The following is a 20,933-nucleotide window of genomic DNA, read 5'->3' as shown; positions in this document are numbered from 1 at the left end:
TGAACTAACTCTCTCCTTCCCCCCCCCCCCCATTCATATCTACTTTGAAAAATTTTTTTATCTTTTTACATGTTTTTTTACTCTAAAATTCTCAATTCTCCTATTTTTCCAACAAAAGAAAATTAACTCAAAAAAAATTTGAAGTCCATAGCCCAGCATCAACAGCCTCATGAGCATTGTCGCACAGAGAGTTTGGAGGAATTAACGTAAAAAACTCATCCATCAACACATGACGTATCTTTTCATATTTCCCATATTGAGTCACTGCGATTCTTAGTGCACAAATCTATGCTGAGAATCAATAATGACAAGAAGATTTCAAGGGACGGAGTCAAATTCGTTAAAATCATCAATTATAGTATAACTCATAATTTCCGATTGAACTAATAAATATAATTAGAAGGAAAAAGACCATAACTCCTCGGGAAAACTTTTTGGACGTATTAACTACCATGCACTAATGTTAAGAGGCAGCAGTTTTACGTTAAGGTAGTGATGGCGCAGATCAAGAAGGTGCAGTATTTGTCCAATATTAACTGCCACGGCTGTGGATGAGAGTGAAAGTCACAGAATCGGTCGAAATACTGCAATGTATATTGTAGCGGGAAGCCACAGCATTAGTCTCTCTACAAGATGCAGTTTTGCATTCGAAATATAACGTACCGTCATTCCTTCCGGTAAAATGTTCCAGAGGTAAAATAGTCCCTCAATCGGATTTTGCCACCCACATTGTCTAGGAAAATAATAGTTACAGGGTCTAGTCTAATATAGCATAATAAAGGATATATGAATAAATTGAATAAAAATCCCCTTCTTGCTTTCCAGTTCTGCATGATCTGTTATAGTATGATGACGATATATCGGATAAGTAGTTGGTGTTCATTTTTATTCCTTTCTATTCTATCGATACCTGAGATTTTCTATGATGGGTAAAATTAGCACTTGTTTAAAGAAGTTCACCGCTAACATGTATAATCATGTGTACCGGCATGAACGTCATTTTCAGGTATTTAAAGTGGATTTTTTCCTTTCACTCAATCCTTAAATGGCCTCCCTCATCTCTTTCCCTTTTCACCTCGTTCTTGCACACCCTGCCACACACATTTTTGGTAAATCGCGGGGTATTTGTGTAGGTGTAGAATTTGTTAGTGGGAATTAATGGGAAGGGAACATTGGTCAAGGTGGACAAATACAGTATGAACGTGTGGAGCGTTCAGTCATTAGAAGCGCAAGGGACGTAAAACAGGGAATCTGGTAGGGGTGCGGATTTTGATCTTCAGAGGATGAGAAAGCAATAAGCATTGAATTTAGAAGAATATCGGAATGCAGTAGATGCATTTTAGAAATGAATTTGTGATGATGATGGGACAAACTTTAAGGAAATTAGCAACAACTTAAAGGTCACCGTGCTTAATTTCATCCCTTATAAGCCTTTCCCGCTTACGTCTCTATATTGTCGCTTGCTACCCTTTCCAACCACCGTCGCGGGATTTGGAGGGATATATCGAATAGATAGAGAAAAAAATCTTCTGCCTGAAAATCTTCTGTTACACGGGTTGAGAGAGGTAAAAGATAACAATATTTCGTGTTTCCGTGTTACTTAACTCTCTTTGAGGGAAATGAGGAAAATTAGCTTTCGATAAAATTTCACTGGGGCGTTTTCCGTTTCATTTCATAAAATCGTAACATCTTTCAAAATTCTCGTTGAAATGCTATTTTCGTTTAAGTATTTACACAAGGAAGTTCGTTAATTCAATCCTTCCTGACAAATTTATCGTGATGCTCAGGATATTTTATTTTAATTCCCTAAAGTTGAGCTGAGGTCATGTGCGCCATTGGGTATGGATGGGAAAGGATGAAGGGCGGAGAGAAACCCGGCGTCGGCATTAGCCTACTCTCAACGAAAGGCGCCATGGCGTCCATAGTTTAACGTTCCATCCGACGAACGGCGTACTCACTCAAAGTGCTCTCCTCTAAGCACCTCAAGTAGGAATCGGGATAACATTGAAAAATATCTGTTGCCTCCATGATTCGCATCCGGGCCCTCTGGGTGGGAGGAAAGTACCTTAGCCACCGTATCATCCCCATCCCCTTTTCATGTCGTCCAGCTCGATAAGAATAATTTACGAAATCTTAAAAAATATGAATCTCATGGAAAAGACGGCAGTTGTGTTTGAAATAAGGGAGAGGTCATAACGCAGATATTTTCATAACTATCCTAAATTCTAAATTTCGTTCGATTAACGGGTTATTTTGCGATAAATATAATTTGTTATTATATTGCTGGGCACGTGCAATAGATAACATCTTGTCAACGTGCCGTTTCAACCTCGATATTCTCAGGCTTCTTGATATCTTAGATATTTCCACCAATTTTACGAAACTGCGTTCTCCTGTCGGGCCTACAGATGATTCTCTCTATGTTCCCTCTTTCCTCGTTGCATCCGATATTGCGTGATTTTTCGTAGCAGCTTGGAGCACCCAATGTTCATTACCGCGCCAATCTTTTGACCCAGCCTTGATATTTCTTCTCTCTTATAATGTCTAGGGTCTCTAAAATACACAGGGCCAATATAGGAAATTGACTGAAAAATTATTCAATACTTCACCTCCTCGAAAATCACTAACGAAGCCCAATCGTTCAGCCATGGCGAGTCTCTTGATTTGTTTAAGACATCGGTTTCTCAACCCTCGGCTGCAGCACCGCCTCACTTAGGCCCAATAGCCAGTTAAGCGCAGATAAACGAAGAATGGACCGAGTGACTAATGGATTAAAAGAAGGGACTGGATCAGTGGTACGTTGGGAAATCGGTGTTCGTTATGATTTTTAGAAATGACGTCCTTCAGAACATGGCAGCACACTGCAATATCATTTATTCTGCCTTTCATCTTACCCCACCATCTACAGGAGATTTGACTAACTCCGACAGATGTCTTAAAGTGTGACGCGGTAGGTATAAAATTTCAATCGTAAGGCAAACATTGTATTTCCCTTTCTTAAATATCCATCATAGAAAATATGCTGTATCATAGATTGCACTTAAGATAGAGTGCACTTAAGATTAAATACTCGGAAAATATTATCAAAATGACATGCACGTGTCATCACGATGCAACTTCCTCAACATAAAATACGTGACCATGATCTGTTCTTGATTTTTTGCAAATAAATAGCAATTTTACTATGAGAAATAATTGAAAAGAGCGCATGTAACGGAAAATTTACTAATACTTCCACGACTTACGCCGCTTCTATCGGCTGGGCAAAATCATCTTGGAGGGCAGGGTTTAATTTTTGCCCCTAATATCAAAATTTGGAATTTATATTTTTAATTCATATTTACTACGCGTTATTATGTTTATTTATACGAATTAACATGCACACATCCGCGCAAACACACCAGAACGAAGATCAGTGCATTTGTTTACGAGATTTAACCCCAATTTTAGAAAGTCTGTGGCTGAAAGAATCTCCCGTCGAAATTTTCTGCTAATAATATCATCAACAAATATCAAGTATATGTCAAAAATTCAAACTTTCTAGTGTTTAAAATATTGTTTGTAGGGCTTTATTCTTTATTAGCTGAAATGTTGAATAATAAATATGCCTTTCACTAGGATTCCACATTACTGGCCGTGCAAATATAACGTCACGCGAGGTTTTCTTTTTCCAGAGACGCCTTGCCTAATATTTCGTCACGTATGGATTTTGATCGAGGTTATTATTTTGAAGTCCTGAAGTGATATCATTAACTGCGCAGTTGAGTATTGGCCCTTTTGAACATGCAAGAATGCGAAATAAACATTAATTTCATCGGCCTATTGAGTTTTTATCTGGTGAAATCTGGTCACATCATTCTTAGTGAATATTTATTATATATTTAACCGTTCTGCTATAATTTTCAAAGCTACACGCTAAGATCATCCATCACAGGAACGAGCAAAGAACTGCCGACTCATGGGACGCACGCACGTTTCCCGAGATAACCAGGACAGCTGGATGCCTGCTGTGACGAAACCACAAACTTTAAAAAATGAAATCACGTTCCTAGAACAAATGAATCAGATAAATAGTCATGGGAAAGCTTATGAGGAGGACCTTGCAGACATTTACAGCGATAAAACGTAAACCAACGGGGGATGCACCAGCGGTTTCTTCAAAGGGGGTAAACCAGTAAGTCCTCTTTGAATACCATGCTGTTTATTGGAAATCTGAAAATGGCCATTAGAAGAGAAAAAAACGACCTTCCAAAGATGGAAAGAAAAAAATATTCCCTAGTACAGCGCAGAGTTATCGTGCTAAATTATTGATAGGAATCGCGGCATATCGTAATTACAATTAATCTTCAACTTATCAGTTTTATGGCCGATTTTACAAGAGCGATCCATGACCTGCGATAACAGCTAACCAAGGATTTTGTAACTTAGCTGTTTTCGTCAGCCCGGTCAGTAAGATCGGCCCAAACGTAATCATAATCATGAATACAGTCTTAATCACAATAAAGACAGTCTTTCAAAAACCCTAATTGAATGAAATATTTTATAAGGTTACTTGTCTTAACTTAAGCTTCCACATGAAGTCACACATGCACAAGTCTAATCGTTGACCCGATTAACCAGATAGCTAACCCTAAGGTCATGGCCAGAGAGCTCAAGTGCAACTAGGGCGAAATTGTTCCCTCCCCACGTTCTAGCGTTGAATTGATTGCAGTTAAAAAGAGCGATTCGTCAGTTTTACTGTTTCCTTGTCTTCCCTCAGCTGAAGAAGGCGGCAGGACCACCACTGAAACAATGTATGAATGTCCATTTTATATTTAACTATTTTAAAATCGAAATTTCAAAGTCCATTACATTGGCGTTATTCAGAGAAGTTTCCCAATAGTGCACGCTGAATCGAGAAAATGTAAGTGTAGCTGACAATCAGAGTCATAGAAAACCTATTTATGCTCTGGTTATGGCTAGCTAATGATAAAATTCCTATTCTCATTCATGGTTAAGGAATGAACTTACCTTAGAAAGCACTTAAGCTTCAGTTATACTTCAATTTGGGCTAGAATATTAAACGTTATGTCCATATCGCGGGGAAAAGTATTTTGGGTCAAAATGTATGCAGTCTGTGTTTGCCCCACAACCCCCGCCACACACCTTAGCGGTGGCTGGCAGAGTACTATGTATATATATGAAATATTTACATTGTTATTCAAGACGCATGGAAAAACTTTACGATTCTACAAAACTAATATCCTAAGATGTAATTGAGCCGACCTCTATGGGCTTATCCCGAATACAATGCGCAACAAAACTATGATTTTTTCCTCCTCCGAGCGAAATTCAATTTAGGTCTCACCTATCGTCATCGGTCTTACCGCGTATAGCTAAGAATTTTTCGCACACAATATCTCAAATTTTGAAAAGACATGGAGCGCAGATATCTTGTTGCCATCCAAAGCTTTTACTAAAAGTTTTAGCAAAAGTATTTTTATATAATTTTTATTACAATAAAAGCACAAAATGTACAAGCATTGTCCAGTAAAGAGTGATCATGCATATTTTATTCGCATAAATTACGGTGCGAAACGTTAATTAAATTCTATAATGTTAGCTTAATCTGTAACGTATACGTGGCACAGGTTTAATTTAGTTGGCTCTAGCGAAGCGTCAGTGGCGGCCGCTTCAATTTGAAACATGTTCAGTTCGCCCATGTACGATTCTGTTGTTGAAAAACGCCTTTCGCGAAGGTATTTCTTCACATTGGGGAACAGGAAAACACATGGGACTAGGTCTGGACAGGAGGAAGGATGAAGAGCACACTTCTTAATGTTCTACCTATAGTGAAACAAAGCGGTTGTGGACTTGAAATTTTGCAAACATTAAAGTCCTTCGGACCATCCATGTAAAATTGAAAGTGTCCCTCAATATTTCTCCGAACCAGTTCCGTATTGAGAGGCGTGTGGAGGGGGGAATCTCTTTGGCATTATAAAGGCAAACTATCATGGGAATGTCCGAGTGTTAAGTAAGGATTGAGTGGGAAAAAAATGCTAAATTAGGACTTAGATATAACAATTTTTATAATTCATTCACTCATCACTGCACTAGAGAAATCCTGGAATTAGATATTTATTCTCGGTATAGGGTTTACGTTTTTCAAGGTTAACCGAAGATTTCTCAAGTTTCACAAAAGGTAGCGGTGAGGAACATCGATACACATATCGGCAATCGCGGAATCATCCATTGAAACGTCGATGATCTTTAACTCTATCTGGTGCGTAATTAAATACATTTTTGTGAATCTATTCTCGGTATATTCAAAATGCCATTAATTGAATTTGATAACTCACAGAAACAATTACTATTTTAGAATTCATGGCGTCCTTTAACGAAAAAATAAAGTTGACGTTATTCTTGTAGTCATGAAATTAATTCACGTTTTCATTCATCTCAAGATTGTAATGTTATTTAATAACATCACCATCAACAGTCTGAAAGAGCTATACCAAGAGATTTTTACGGCTTGGCTCAAAAATTTAAGTTAATCTAGGTAAAAAGGGGTTACAAGCTGTGAAGGTAATTTGAAATATTTCAGTTATTATCACATAGATACACAAATATATGTAAGTTAATATTTTTTCTGAGCTTTAATCCTTCTCCCTCGATTCCCAATCAAGATCAAAAAGCAAAATATAGATAAAATCTGACACTTGGGACATTTATTACCAGACACGGTCGAGATTATCTAAATTTCGTATTAGGAAAATTTACCATAATGTAGATAAGTCAATCATTTTAAGTTCTGGATACTAATAATGCTAAAATTTTGCACTTGCAAAATATAAATTTTATCTATTTATGCATTTCCATTCGAATATTGTTTGAAATCAAATCGAAAAACATATTTCCCTATACTTTTCTAAAAGACCGTGTTCGCAATCAACAGGTTTCAATGAAAGTAACGATAATTAAAATAGATCGAAGAGTGGCCGAAACAGGCAAAACGTTTAAAAGAATTACGCTATCATGTTTCCGTTCAGTATATTATGCTAAAAATGCTGAAAAAATAAATTGTCTCAAAGAATACACTTCTAGTGTAATTTTGTTGAAAAATTTGATATTAATGATAACACTAATAATAATAATAATAATAATAATTGGCAGTCTAACGTTTAGGATGGGCACAGACTAAGGTTTTGGAAGGACAAGGAATGAACATCACCACATTTCTGAGCTCTGTTTAGCAAGCTCATACCCCAAACTACGTGTGTATTTAAGCCTTATTTAATCCCGCATATTTCCTTCCTCCCTTCATTCCTTCCAGCATGCGTATATTTTCCTGCATCCTACTCCGCCTGCCTAATGCTATCCCCTCTATCAGTCTTTAACATCCCATGGCCAATCTGAATGCTCTGCATTCACTTTTCCGGCCTACTTTGGGTTTCTCACAAGAATCCCCTTTCCTCCCTCTCTATGCTTAGCATTTCTTCGCTCGTTCTCCATTCCGTCCGTTGTATCTTTCCCGTCCATCTCCACGACCACATTTCAAAATACTCCAATCTACGACTATCATCTTATTTCAAAGACCATGTTTCACTCTCGCAAAAAAACCATGTTCCATAGTAAAGTTTTAATGTGTCTTTTATTAACTTCCTTACTCAACGTCCCCATCATCTATTCCGTTCCATTCCTTGCCTCGAAATCGTTCCTTCTTCTCGTGAAAGCTTTTTTGCCTACCACAGTTCTTCTTCCAATGTCCTTCCTGCGTAGGTTATCTTTGAAAAAACCCTACCAAGAGAGGTAGACTGCTGTCGTAAATATAAAATGTAAGGAGAATGTGACTTTCGAGTATTTTTTTCCTCGTCATCGATAGCTGGATAAAACAATCTATTCTCACTGAAACAAATATAATATTCCCGAAACTGTCGTCATCCTATTAAAACAAAACGTCCGCGACCGAATCACGTGACTAAACATTTGAATTATCGCCTACGTGATTCCGAGCTTATAGTCGTGGAAATTATGAAAAATAAGTCGCGTAAATGAAACTACGAGGTGCATCGAACTGGCTTCTTGAGTCGAAGATTACAGACATCGCAATCGAAGAAATACGCCCGGCGAAGTTGATGTGATAAATAGACGTAGCGCCCGAGTTTGACCCGTTACTCCTTATCTGCGCATTGACTGAAATGAGGAAATTCCCGAGAAGGAAAAAAAACTTTATGATTGTAATTGTGGACGAGTTTTCCACTCTCTCACATCGTTTCTCCGTGTCCTCCTCATTTTATCTGGCCTGTGTGTTATTTCTCTGTTTTCCTCCAGTCAGTTCCTCCCAGCACGATTCGTTTAGAGCTCCTTATTTGTTCGAGAGTCGATAATTAACTCGAGAGATCGAGGGGAATAAGCTACAGTCCTCTGAGGAACGTATGCCTCGTCGAGGAGAGAAGCAAGGGGAACATTCGTTCAAGATCCTTCCCACCACGAAGAGATTCCGTGCTGCTGAACATATTCCTCTCGTCTCTTGGAAAAGAAATATGAGGCCCGGTTATCCGTTTGACAACAGCGTCTAACGCTCGTTTAGAATGAAATAACTATGGCTGGAAAAGACGGGTTTGAAGGGAATAATCCGCACGACCTCCTCTAACCAGATGGCTCGGAGCCTCAAATATCGCGTTCGGTGCAAAATGTAAGTGCATATATACTATCAAAATAATAAGTGTTTATCTACGGCAGGAAAACTACCGGTGCATTATATTATGCACCTCCACACATTATCGTAGGTACGCTAACCAAGCTTGAGTATGCTAGGATAAAGCGTAAATATCAATTGAATACAGTGGCAGTGGGGAAGTTCGTGGTAAAAAATGGAAACGAGTTAGGATGAGAAATGAATGTTTCAGGAAGAAAATTTGCTTTAAATACACCTGTTCATGCACGGTCGATAATGAAAGTAATGCGCATGATTTTATTTCTCTGGAAAAAATACATTCATTGATCGGACTTGTACAATTGCTGAATATACTTCACATTACTCTCCCCCTGTATCAATACAATCGGGGAGACGTCTGCCACGCCTAGAATACGCACTGAAACTCCTCGACGGGAATGACTCTTAGGAACGTTTTAACATGCTTTTGGATGTTTTCCACGGGCTCCCAATGCTTTCCTTTCAGCTCTCTCTTCAGTTGGGGGAACAAAAAAACGTCGCACGGAGCCAAGTCGGGACTGTAAAGGGGATGGGGAACCACCACCAGGGCTTCGGCCCAGGAAGTTGGTAACGATGAAGGACGTGTGGCTGGGGGCATTGTCATGGCGGAGCTTGACCGGGTCTTTGCCGAGTTACAAAGTCGAAAAACACACTTCACGCAGAGGCGCATCTTTCCGCTCAGACCGCTCGGAGCAAACTGGCGTCCGGCTGCGTTGGAAGGGGGACCCCCCCCCACCACATTTCCCGACCGGTTTTACCGCGTTGCCATGGATAGTCGCTGACAATAAAATCATGCGCATTATTTTCATAATGGTACAAGTAGATGTGTTTGAAATAAGTGCGCTCCGCTGTTTTTTTACATTGTAAGAGTCAGCGATGATAGTCGAATCGGCAAATAGACATGGAAAAGGAGCGAATTTTTCTGAGAATATCAGGAGAAAAATAATACGTGAAAATTGTAGAAAAGAAAGAAGGCTGAGCAGCGAAAGACGTATTGTACGTACGACGGTAAGCTGAAAACTAACGCACACATGCTTGTAGACCACAAACAAAATAACCTTTCATTCATAAGCACTCCTGGTGGCATGTGGAAGTAACATTCCTTCTCAACATACATACACAGGTTTGAAGTCGTTTCATTCATCCATTGTATTTCGAGAATGAGAAGTATGGAGACGTGTTCTAGTACTATGTCAACGCGAGTTAAACAGCGTGCTGTTATTGAATTTTTAACTGCTGAAAAAGTGAATCCTACTGAGATTCATCGTCGTTTAAAGGCTGTTTATGGTGACGATGCTGTTGATAGGCCTATTGTAAATCAGCATCCGTCTACTCCTCAGGCGAAAAAGTTCAAAAGGCAACCATCCGCAAAAAAACTTCTTTTGACTGTGTTTTGGGATGCTCACCGAGTTTATGTGACCGATCTTCTGGAACGACGGGCAACGGTAAATTCCTCTCAGTATATACAGACTATAAAACACCTAAGGCATTCGACATTATTACTTATATGCGTAATTAAGTTTCAAGATCACACTTCGCGTCTCATAAATCACCGTGCCGCAATTATGTGATAGACGAGTTCTTTCAAAGGGTCTTCACCAATGTCTCAGCGAATGTCTCAGATAGTTTATGAAATCGTACCCGCCAACCGATAGCAAAAATTGAAATCTCATGTAATGAATAGAACCGTTGCTAAAAAATATTGAGCCTAAGAAAAACTCTCTGGGCAAGATCAAACTTTTTATTCATTTTTTAGTTGCAAAGTGTCGCTGAAGGAAAGGCAACATCATCATGTAACACTATTTTTTCCAATTATCCTCTTTCGAGAGGAAACAAGGTCACCTTTTAAGCTTGCCACACGGGAGAAGAAATTCTGAGAGAAAGTGCACAAATATTATTTAAAAAATTCTCATGTATGTGGTCACGGGAAAATGTACTCTCAGCGTAAACATGGGGCATTTTTTCATGAATTCCGGATCTCAACTGCTACGGTTGCCCATATTGAAAACGTACCATTTTTGGGCGTAAGGCCGAGAAGAAGAAGGAGGAATGGAAACTAATGAATGCTATAAAAATCATACCTAGTGTGTAAAAAGCTTTTACCGTTATCCGAATACGGTAGTTTGTTTTGTTAATCTTATAAGATGCAACCGAATAGCAAGCTCTGAATGAGAAAAAAAACGAACTAAGATCAGAAAAAAGCCGCAGATTTAAATTATCAAAATCATTAGATCCTAAGAGAAATAGAAGCGATGTGGCGGATTTCTTGCTCTTGTTGCGAAAAAGACCCTTGAGTAACCTGATCTCTTCTTAGTTGTTATTAGACGACAGATTCGGTAAACTACATAGACCAGCGTATTACATACTAGTCACTTCGTGGAGGTACAGAACTGTTCCCTGGCGGAGAGTACCAAGTGAATGTCCATCTATATCGTTATTAAATCACTTCCATGCAATGTATCTCTCGAGATAATTCTATTTCAAGAAGTCCACGAATTGACATTAATTTTCATTGTGCCCCTATTCACCAACACTGACAGTGCAAGGATAGAGAAATACGACCGATTGGCGTTCGCAATTGCGAGGGGCAGAGGAGACTGAGTGCATTATAACTGCCCGACGGGCCACAAGGGGTTGGGACGCAGGAGGGGTGGGTGGGGCCGACGGGTTAAAAAGAGGGTCCGAGGGTGCCCAATGACGAGGGATGCGGAGGGGAATGTCAGTTGAGTTCCAAAACAATAATCCCGGCCTTAGTCATGGCAGGGGCCTGCGGATCCAAGCACAATGGGCATTCATCAAATGGTTCAGAGACAACTACGTCAATACGACTGGAATGAAAAACCTTTTCATTCATTGGCGCACAACGACCGCTCCCAATGGGGAGGACGCGAGACGGCGAGCAAACATGTGGTTACGCTGCACGATATTCATTTTTCAACACCGACCGTCGATATCAAAGAAATGTCGAGGTGGGAACATTTCGACGTATCGATAATTCAACATCGTACATAACGTATTTAGAATATATATCGCCCACGTTGTTTACTGACTTTGTCATGTTACATTGACAATATTGTCATATGAAGGACAATTATCAACTTTAATGTATCGATTCCTTCAAATCATCTATATCGACTGGGACGATGCGAAAATATATGGGTATAGTGTCGATGTGTCTTCACATTGCACAGCCATAGTCTTGCTGGGAGTTAATACATTTAGAAATCAACAATAGTGGCAGGTTTGGGTTAGTTGGTTCACCGCATAAAAATTCTCATATCAAGAAACTCACATTAAAATGCCAACGACGACGACGACGTGTTTATACTGCATTTTTATACAGCAGCTAAAAAAAATCACTTTCAAAAAAATGAAGCGAATCTATTATGCCTTTTTGTAAATCTTAAAGCCTGATCCATCGTGACAGTAACATCACCTAAGACTTACCAAGGCACCTCTGACCTCCTATAGCCGCTCACGCCAGTCATGGTTGAGCTTATACACACGAATAAAAGATTACTCACTGAAAATCGGGGTCTCTGTGGTTAGAGAAGGGTCGATCTTAATTCCCCATTTCATGGAATTGATAAGTTGATGATGAAATAAGGAGTTGATGATGATGACAGAATAAATGTTTCCAAGTCATAGTAAGATTTCAATGAAATCTTCAAGTCATTTGAATATTGAAGACTAGAATTTACGCATTAGTAATTGAAAGATGATCATAACGAATTAATTGGGAAAAAGGTGAATCATAAGAAAATGAAAGTAATGCCAGTATCAAGAAATAAGAAGTACGGGCTAATTTGTACAGTAAAACAATATCACAGTTATGAACCCAAAGGCTGGTTTGACAGTTGAGGGTAGAGGCCCCAGGAATACTGACCCCAAAGGCGCGCGACATCCGCACATCGGGGCACGGGGGCGCAGTTCCTCGTCCTTCGCCGCCTTTGGTTGCCCAGAAAGACCTGGTAACTGAAAAATCACACAGCTGAAGTGAAGCCCAGGGGTATCTCTAGGAATCGAACACGGGCTCTCTAGTCAGTAACGCAGTTCTATACCCACCACACGACCACGTTCCTCGAATGTATGTATATTAAATGCACATAAATTATTCTTTCAATGATTAGGTTTTGGACCGCTGTCATCCGAGTTGACCCAAATCCAGGAAAGATGACATGTCCTAAAATTTATGGGAAGATAAGAGATCTTCAACGGATGCGAAATTGTGTACCTCACATATTTCGGCACTTTGGCAGCAGTGTAGCGCTCCAGTATCTCATTAACTTGTGTCATCTAATTCCAACACTCGTTTTTACAGGTTTTTTTTTCGAAAAAAATATTTCATCGGATATATATTATTGGCTATCAATAAAAACTTCACGAGTCACGTAGTTCGCCGTGTTATTTGGCAAAATTAGGTCGCCACTTCGTGCTGACTACATATTCGTCCAACATTTTCTGGCTTCAGCGTAAATGATCACATTTTTCATGCCTTCTTTAAAATTTAACTTTAAAGCGCTATCGTTAAAAATCTCTGCATATACGAACGTACTGCATGCTTTTTCAGCTTATTGCATGCAAATCAAAAGATTAATTTTAATACATTTGTCACAAAATTTTGCTTACACATTTAATGAGTAATTTAGGAGAAGATGTATTAAAATACCCTTCTTATTTCCTTTGAAATTCCCACATCTGCCTTCCTTTCTAAAAGAAGAGGCACATTATGAACTTATCCTGCTGAAGAGGAGGACAAAGAACCTAGAACATTTTTTTCATTTATTCTTTCAATATTCCCCAAATTTTACCAGTAATCAATAAATACTAACTGATTATACTATATTACTAACTGACTAAATTGACCTAAAAATCCCTCACTTTTTCAGGTCGATGGCAATCCTGCCAGATTCGCAATACTCCATCCTGCATATCATTTCAATGCACTCTATCAATGATATGCCCCAATATTATAAATAATTCAATGCACACAAAGTTAAACTGCTCCAGTTTAGGTAAGGTATTTAAGGGAATACTTTTCGAAGATTGCACCCTAGTTTCCAGGCAATTTGTTCTCAATGAAGCACGGTAGGAGTTCGAACGACGAAGGTGGGAATACATACGCAAAACTATGGTGTAAACCGAGGAACGAATGAGGAGTTCGGACCACTCGAAACACCACATTCCTTCAATCCCCCCTCCCGATACTTATTCACTTTGATGCTGTCGTTAAATTCTCCCTTCGATAGTAGCTTTTAAACATCAATCTATCTACATGGTAACCTAGAAGCCATCGAGGAACCCTCAGGGGGTGAGTCACACCAGGCATACAACATCAAAAATTTAACTTTTCTCAATTTTCAGTTACAATATCATATATTTACGTAAATTAATTCAAAAAATATGGATCATGATGACTACAGATGCGTGCACTGCGGTATTCAAGTTACAGTTGTTGTGCTCTTGTGGCATATTTCCCTACACATAAGATCGGAGCCGTTAGTAGTAAAAAGGATAATAACTAAGGCTATGTTTTATTTATTTATTTAAGAATTACGTTGCAATTAGGCTAATTCCTGGTGGCAACGGTCAAGTTTGGTCAATGATGACTGTTACAACGAAAAATTCATACATACACGCTCTAGAAAAACAGATAGGAGACAAAATATTCTTACATACAATGACACTTCCACATCACATGCAAACAAACTTCCACAGCACATACAAAATGCCGTCCACATCACATGCAAACAATATTTTAATATCTACAATGAAGTTCATCACCCAGTAGCTGCTTTACATTTATACTTAAAACTTCTAAAATTGGATGGAAAGGGCTCAAACAAACCTCCAGGCAGCTGGTTCCAATCAATAATAGTTCTATTTTAAAAAAAGAGTATTTTTTCTTATTTGTTTTTGCGTTCTTATTTTTATTCTGAAACTATGGTCATTTTTTCCGTTTAAGTTAGGCTTTTCTATCTATTTCCATAAATCTTCCCACGCTTCGTCCTTTTTAACAATCCTATGCATCGCGCCTAACCAAATCCTTTATCTTCTATTTTTCAAACTCTCCCATTTCAGTACATCTAACATTTCCGTGACACTATCTGTTCTTTTGTAACTTCCGAGTACTTGCTGCCTTTCTTTGAACTTTTTCTATCTTTTTAATATGTCCCACCTCACATGGATCCCATACTATGGACGAGTATTCTAGGATAGGGATAACCAGTGTCTTATAAGCTTTTTCTTTTGTGGCTACGCTACTTCCTTTTAAATTTCTCATTACCCAATGCAATACTTTAAATGCCTTCCGTGTCAAATTACCTACTTGGACTCCCCACCCAAGATCCCTAGTTAAGTAAATGCCAAAATATTTTCAATGACTGCTACATGGGATTTTTTCTCCAAAGAGGGTGTAAATTTCCTTTTCTGCATTCTTTTCATTCGAAAAATGTATCCGCTTACTCTTACTTATTTTAATGCCCATTTTATTATTTGTAACCCTGTCACCAAGATGTGTCGATTGTGATCGATTTCATTTTATAGTATTACGCGGTCATTTATATGTTCTACCCGTCAAAAAGTAAACGCCCCCGGGTGGGCTCGAACCACCAACCTTTCGGTTAACAGCCGAACGCGCTAGCCGATTGCGCCACGGAGGCGTTATGCTGATAGGTTAACAACTACTTTTGAGCATTTAGGTATTGTACCAAACTACGCTTGATGCGTTCCCCCAGTGAATGTACATTTAATATCAAACTCAATATGATCACTTTGACAAAATTCAATATTTTTCCATACGGTAAAACATGTCCGTGGTTTCATCCCATTTTAAACCTAATGTATGCAATTTATTTGAAAATTACGCATAACACAAAGTAGGTATTTCAAAAACAAGCGAGTCCCGATATGGATTATTTAATAACCCACCTCTAAAGCTTCCCATCTGTCGTTATGCGGTACAAAATATATTATACGTATTAACTAAGCCAAAAAAGGAGCAAAATTTATTTTACGATGAGTAAGAAATCAAGTACATATTGCCATTCTCTTCCTAAAACACCGAAGAGCTTTTTTTTAGGGAGCGTTGTTTAAGCTACCCACTCAAGCAACACTATTACCTTTCTCCTTAAGGTGGGTACAGCGTTACGTCATTTATATGTGACATTGATAAAAGTTTCTGCTTTGTAGCCACAAGTGCACTCTATCAAAGGTCGATTCTTCTCCATGCGTAATTCTTCTCGAACTTCAGTAATGATGCCCAAATCGTAAGGTAAAATTGCTCGAGGTTAGAGAATACCAAGCCAATCACATTTGTGCCAGCTGAAACAAACATGCTCCCGGAAATAGCAAACAGATACCATTAATATTTCCCGCACAAATACCTTGGGCAAATAATTGCGAGACACGTCATGGAATTCCAAGATAGTCAAGGTTATTCACCAGAGACCAACGCGGTTTACGAAGGAGCAACCTTGGGAAACACAATCAGGTTTATTCGTCAACGAAATCCTGAAATCTGGGTACTCAAAAATAAGCATCTGCTGTGTTCTTAACTACGAAAGGCCGTTAATCAAAAACCTCACTAGCTTCTTTGATATTAATGCAACAACTATGTAGCTATTTATATGAATTCAATATTTCCTTTAAGACCGCTAACAAAAGTAATCGATGGATTGATGGATTAAGTTTGGACTTAAACGTAACATTTCCCAGGGAAGCGTGTTTGGTTTCAACCTTTCCCTCACTCACATTTATTTTATTTATTTACATACCCTGCAAGCCACCGCTAGGGTGTGTGGCAGGGGGTGAACACACACCAGAATATTTTTACACGAACATGACCCTACCGCGGTCGGACAATGTTATTATGATCCCTTATCGTTCGAGGAAAAAACTACATCATAAATCCATCTGTTCTGCATTTAATCTCTCTCATTTTATTAACATGATCTCTCCTGCCGTTGTAAGATGGGGTAATAACACATTTTCAGCATTACTGCTAAAGAGACCTTCCAATTTTTTTAATAATCTGTTTTTTAACCTTCCAGCGGAAGTTTTACGAGTATAGCATTTTTTCCCGTGATCGCATGCAATTACTCAAAGTTGACACGCCTGCCGTTAATTGGAAACATATCTTATCGGTGACGAAATCATTTACGTGGGCCTTGCGTTATAATTTTTATGATGACGGGTCTTCGTCAAAGGTTCTTTTGCGATTTGATATCAATCGCCCAGATAAATTCTGAACAATTGTCCACTGGATACATCCCATGAAAGAGCAGCTGTAGAGGAAAAAAAAGAGCATGCCTGAATGAATGGCGCCGTGAGGCCTGCAGATTACCGGTAGTGAAAATTCCGTCTATTGAGGAGAGGAGAACGATGGATGAGAAGGAAACTGTTACCAAGAGAACGAAACGGAGTGTATGATTATGAATGGTTTGCAATGGAAGCATCAAAGTGAGAGAAATGGCGCCAGATTAAATTAATGGCAAAGTGTAAGACGATGTTTGGCAGCAAGTATCGATCAGCGGTTATAGCAGGGAGTCATTTAGCATAAAGACAGCAAAATCAGCAGTGAAATTCCGATACTCTCTTAGGGTTTACGAGCCAGACCTCCAGACTTCTCAGGAGAGAGTCTCCTTTAACAGCATATGGAGCAGCATCGAAAGGACATATCCTACGCATTCAATTGCATATTTGTATACGTGTATATATATATATATATATATATATATATATATATATATATATAATATATATATATGTGTGTGTGTGTGTGTGCGTGTGTGTATACACGTATACAAATATATATAACTCGGATAGCAACAAACATTATAGGTACACATAAAAAAACACTCGTACGTAATTTCTTGATAATTTCGACAGACGTTAGCTCCGTATTCATCGGAAGAAACGGTAGTTCTGCCTGCTGGTTAACAAGAGGGGAGGTATGCGAGAGAAAGAGAAGGGGGCGGGGGAAGTAAAAAAATATATATATATAATTTTGGTAGTTTTTAACAGTGAATCGCATCAATTAGTGCATAACTCTTTTTATTGCAAAAGGAAGGAAACAAGGTGTAGAAAAGAACGTAGAACATTCGAGATAAAATGACTTGAATTGTAAATAAAACGACCGATTCCTTATTAAATGAAGAACATAATGTGTTTTTCCACTGTTCTTTATTTATTTACCAAAATAAGCAAATGGAAAAATACATCGTGTTCCTCATTTAATGAACATGAGCTTCCATAAAGTTAAGCCAGAAACAATTGGACCGATTCCTCATTGAAATCCTAGTACTAGGCGAGATGAAGCGCTAGTACAGTATATCGCTCTCGCGTTGATTGAGTATGCTTATCCTTTACATTTCCATCTAATAAAACAATGAACTGTCGCTTTGAACTTTCAATATTCAGCTCATACCTTGTAGTATAGCGTGCCAAGGATCTTCATCTTGCATATTTTACCAGTCATTAATTTTCATCTACATATATTATACGCTCGATTTTTCCAGCTATGTGTATAAATGCGTTCCTCTATTATTTCGTATTTGTAAACTCGTATGTGTCAACGGTCATTTTGTTCAAAGTCCCCCCTATCTCTGGGTACCTAAAGACGATTGCCGACGGGAGAGCGTAGAAGGAAATGGGGATGGTGACTGAAGTCCCCAGGATTTTGCCCCCGAGTCACTCTGCCTTCGTAGATAAGACAATACTAGACGTACTGTTCCCGACGGTGATAATATCCTGTTTGCCCAATTGATAGCATTCGGGAGTGAGTAATATTTATACAATAGAACCTTCTCGGAATATCTCATACTTGCGTTGAAAAAATTCGGCCCGAATAATATTAACTGTCCCAGAACGAAATAACAATGTTACAATGGGCATAACCTGAGCAAGATATTCCAAAACTATTCCTCGTCACATTTTATATTTAACCAACGAAAGTTTTGCTTTGACCTGCTCCGTCTACTTTTTTCTACCACCACCGCCAAAACCTCATACATTTCATCAACTTATAACATGCTATATTAAGTATTTCCCATCTAATTAGCTTAAAGTTAAAATATTCTCGTTGAGCACTGCTAAAAGCAAAATTCAAGGACATAGAAAGTTGTTTACTTTTTCCACGCCATTACCATGGGTGATGGCGTAGGAATAGTAAATAACTTTCATTACCATTACTACATACCTTCAACAGTCTTATGACTGGTTTGTAGCTTTTCCAAAATCCGAATCGTTTGCTATCCTCATCGCTCTCATTGTCTATTTATGGTCACCGGAAGTTCAGTTTTTCCCGGACATGCCCTATTTTTTAATAAGAACCGTGGACATTCGGAAAGGATTTCGATTACTCTCGGAATTGTCTATACAGTAAACAAGATAAAGGTATTTATGTGCGTGAAAGAATTATTATTTTTTGTGTGTCTAAAAATTGGGGTAGTTTTGGAGAAACACGCTGAGTAACCACCATTAAATTTCTAAGCCTCACCAATACAAATATTAACCCTTCACTACAATAAGCCTCTCTTCCACTCCGCATACTTCCTTCTTCATTTAATTTCGTCGAGCATTTCTACATATTCTCTTCCTTTCCTTCCTTGCTTGCCTAACATTCTCCCCTCATCATAGTTTTCACCATTCTATAAGCAATCAAAATGCATTATATCCACATTACCTGCCCCTTTTTTTTCTCCCAACAACCAATTCTCCTCTATTACCATGTCTAGTACTTCCTCGTCCGTTTTATTTTGTGTTCGTTATACTTTCTCCAGGTGTAGCTTTAAATTGTCCTCAAATCTAGGACAATCGACTTCCTTATTTTTCCACGTTTTAATTTCATTTTTCCTATGTTTAACGCAAGAGATCTGCTACTAGACTATTGGGCATCAAAATTAGTCCACTTTTTCAGTTATCCTTCACTGGATTGCAAGCTGTTACTTTTGAAAGTTAACCAAACGATGCAGAAAAATATTCTGTGGTATGATAGGGACAAAACTTTGCTATCAGAATGAAATTTGAAACAAAAAAGAAAGTCGTAATCTAGCAAATTCTATCATCAAGCAATTAATGCTGGATAGATTATGTTAAAAATCTCCCAGCGGTCAACAGTTCAGCCATGTTGTCCCGTGGTGGGAGAGAACGATTTCCTCCCTTCTCTGAACTCAGAAGTTGCCCAGATTGCCCCACACCTGGGGAATGTGAATTGAATATGCTCCCGTTTTTCCGGTATATTATGCACGGTATATACTATATATGCACGGTATATTTTTATTCGGATAAATATACGAGTAATTCTCATGGCAGTCTAACTTTTTCACTTACTTTACTTGAAATAAATTTCTGTTGTATCACTGTTTTAATTTCTAAAAAAGCTTTTTAATGTTGCATATTAGTGCTATCTGTTAGCCAGTGTGGAGAGAGGGAGCGGGTATCGGGATGAGCGGGCCCCAAGGGTCCGGGTTGCAACCCTGGCGGGTCGGTATATTTCAGCGGTATCCTGATCCCTACGTGAGGAGGGCTATGAGGAAAGCACTTCAAGTGCAGTCCAGCGCCGTCACAATCTGGGACTCGTCTTAATATCTTCGGTCCCGAATTTAACTCAAAAAATGCTTTGGTGTTTCATTGCCTTCACTTCATTGGAGCATTACTATTCAGAATTAACGACGAATTTTTTTGCAATTAATGTTTGCTTTGAATCTCTTTGTGGTCCATTCATTGGACAATTTTCCATCGTCTGTAATAAAGCTAAATTCAGCCATGAGGAAATAAATTGCGTTTTTCATATTCGTTAGAAACTTTTCGGAACGTATGTACATAAGTCGCACTCACAAGTGTAGATACATGGCGATACAACTAAAATATATTATTGACATGAAAATATTTCTCAAATATGTAAACTATAATCCATCATTAAATAACTAGATGGCATGCCGTTTCGCACGATCAGTCGATGAAAGCTTATCAGAAAAATCAAACGAACTTTGCTATCACTACACGAAAAACTGTTTTACTTTTCTTCTCCCTTTATGTATCTCAGTACCTTGATGGTTAGGAACTCCAACAAAATATGCTCCTAGCTAAGTAGGAAACGCACCTGAGTTGAAATCGTTAGCACCATAGATTTCAAGAACACTTCGGATAGAATGCCGCTCACCGTCGCCTTATTTTAGTGAGCAATAATGGGATTGAAATCAGGATGTATTATCATTGAATAAATAAACTTAATATT

The 20,933-nt window shown here is 38.5% G+C and overlaps 1 non-coding gene across 1 annotated transcript; it reads right to left on the bottom strand.

Moving 5' to 3' along the window:
• Positions 1-15,283: 15,283 nt before the first annotated feature.
• Positions 15,284-15,357, bottom strand: TRNAN-GUU (transfer RNA asparagine (anticodon GUU)). Its single transcript has one exon. It is a non-coding gene; the product is annotated as a tRNA-Asn (tRNA).
• Between the last annotated feature and the right edge of the window lie 5,576 nt (positions 15,358-20,933).

This window comes from Hetaerina americana, unplaced genomic scaffold (assembly GCF_022747635.1).
Source record: "Hetaerina americana unplaced genomic scaffold, ioHetAmer1.1.p SCAF_5, whole genome shotgun sequence".
Lineage (NCBI taxonomy): Eukaryota > Metazoa > Arthropoda > Insecta > Odonata > Calopterygidae > Hetaerina > Hetaerina americana.
The sequence above is the reverse complement of the archived record's forward strand: the minus strand, read 5'-3'. Positions and strand labels throughout refer to the sequence as shown.